This window comes from Sebastes fasciatus, chromosome 21, assembly GCF_043250625.1.
Source record: "Sebastes fasciatus isolate fSebFas1 chromosome 21, fSebFas1.pri, whole genome shotgun sequence".
NCBI classification, from domain to species: Eukaryota; Metazoa; Chordata; class Actinopteri; order Perciformes; family Sebastidae; genus Sebastes; species Sebastes fasciatus.
The window spans coordinates 5651622-5654218 of NC_133815.1; positions in this window are offsets into that span (position 1 = coordinate 5651622).

The following is a 2597-nucleotide window of genomic DNA, read 5'->3' on the forward strand; positions in this document are numbered from 1 at the left end:
AGGCAAGTTTGACTCATGTTAATAAAAACAAACCACAGTTTCATTGTTTGTTGGATGCTGATGGCAAATAAATCCGGCCAAGCGGAGCAGGAGGGGCTGATTGGAAACTTAAATTAGTTACATACATACAAAAAAATCCAGCTAACTGTTATTTATTTTCCTGTTGTAAACATTCAGAGTGGATCAGCGCTGCACAAAGAAAATAAGTGATGCAGGTTGGTAGCCTGAACTGCTCTCCACCACCCACTGAGCTGGAATGTATAGTACAGCAGAGTACAAACAGAGGGCACTACAACACTCCTAATGCATCACTTTTCACATCATCAGTGTGACAGTTTGTCCTCTGCAGTACTATATATGACAAATGCTTCATCATTTTGAAAGGTGCCCACTGGTTTTCATTATCACCCCATTTTCTTTCAGCGCAGAAAAGTCCAATAATGTCTTTTAGAGGTGTGTTGGAGCACTCTGATTTAATATGATGGAGACTAATAGCTTCAACGTATGGCCTCTCTTACACCTTACACCTTACCATCTGGGGTTCTGCAATACTTTAAAACCAAAATTACTAGCCGAGGGTTTTGTTTTGCAACCTGTAAAGAATTAAAGGTTGGTGTGTAACATTTAGGGGGATCTATTGGCAGATATGGAATATAATAAGTATGTATTCTTTAGTGTATAATCACCTGAAAATAAGAATCGTTGTGTTTTTGTTGCCTTAGAATGAGCCGTTTATATCATATGGAGCCAGTCGCCATGTTTCTACAGTAGCCCAGAACGGACAAACACTGGGGCTGTATTCGAAACCACATACTATACTTGTAGTATACAGACTGATTTGGCCAAAATGTAGCAGGTACGGTACTGGCTATGGTTACAACAACAGCAGCCAAAAACGGCTTGTTTTTTTTACATTTTTCGTAGCTATTTCATCACTAAATTCACCTCTGAAAAATGTTGAGGTGATAAATCAACTGTGTAGATTATGAATGTTTACAGTTGTACAATATAAGATGGTGAATCGAACATTTGCTCCATCGTTTTCGGAGTTTAGAAGCTCCACAAACTGCCGTGACAGCTAGCTAGCGCCTGCCGGTGTCGCTACCTCGCCAGCCGGGCAGTCACGCTCACACACCGCTATGAGCTGGCTGGAGCTCTCCTCCTCTCTAGAGACCGGTCTCGTAGACAAGAGGCTTTTATTTCCTTGTTGATGGATAGTTTGTTTAAATATCACAACACAAATGTCCATTATAAATTAACGGGAACCTTCGTTTATCAGCCTTTTTGGAGCTGAAAAGCTCAACAATCGTCCGCGGGCGTAGCTCGCTCTCGAGCCGGCCAGTGACGCTCACAGAGCGGTTAAAGAGCAGCAGGCAGTGGTGAGGGAAGAGGCGAGGAAAAGAGATAACCTGCTGAGACAACACGACCCTTTTTAACATTACTTTAATGTTTGTAGGGATATAATTCCACATCATTCCACTGTATACTGCGTACTGCGTTCATCAGTAGTATGTAGTAGGCGGTTTTGTATACAGCCTGGTTAGGACATTTGCGTTTTTGCGTTGACCACCGTAGTTCTCCTACCCGCTTGGCACACAGGAGAAGTTTCAGCTGGCTGCCCTCTGCAACCTCACCGCTAGATGCCGCCAAATCCAACACACTGCACCTTTAAATCGCAGCTCCTACTTTATTTGAAAGCACATAGTTTGCACTACAAAAAATAACAATCTTCTACAGTGTCTTGACTCCATGGCGTGATGTATGAGCTGCAGCATACATGACTAAAAAACATCAGTATCTACCCTGTTGGACCACCCGCAGTGATTGACTGCGACGACACAACAAAGCAGAAAAATCACCCTTCTTTTGCTGCCGAGCTCCACAACCGTTAATCAGCGTATCTACTTGAGAAATGTCCGCCGAGGCACCGGCGTGCTTGCGTTTTAGGAGATGCTTGGAGCTAATGGGAGACTGCCCACGGTGTCCATCTGTTTGTCAACCCCTGAGAGAGGAAATGAGGATGGTTGGGACACATGCCTGTACCACGAATGTTTGTTTAATACATCACAAGTTATGAATGGCTCTTGGACGTGCTCAAGGTTATTTGGTTTTCCCCCCGTGGTGCTCGGCTTCACTGTATATGATGACAGGATTTTGCCATAGAGAGGGTGGTCTGCCTCTCCCAGTGGAGCTGAGGCTGATCTTTGGGGGATAATAGGACACAGAGGGGCTTATAATAGCAAAATTATGCAAATCGAAAGTCATATTTTCCTTTTTAAACACATTAAGGATGGTAGAAATGAAGGGAAATTGTTCTTCTAAGCATCATTTTGCATCACAATCATCATTCCTCGCTACTTTTTGACCTTTTCCAAATATTTTGACGCCTCTGTAAGAAGAGGAAGAAGAGGGATTGAAAAAAGATCTTGTTTTTTGGCCTCCCAGGTTGACTCAAGGAGAAATGCAAATAAATAGAGCTATCTGTGTCTGCCTGGTCAGATAAGAGCCAGAGGCTATTCATAGCTTGACAGCTTGGCTCTCCTTGGTTCCCCCCTGAAGATAACCGACCTTGTTGCACCACACCAGTGTCTTAAGAT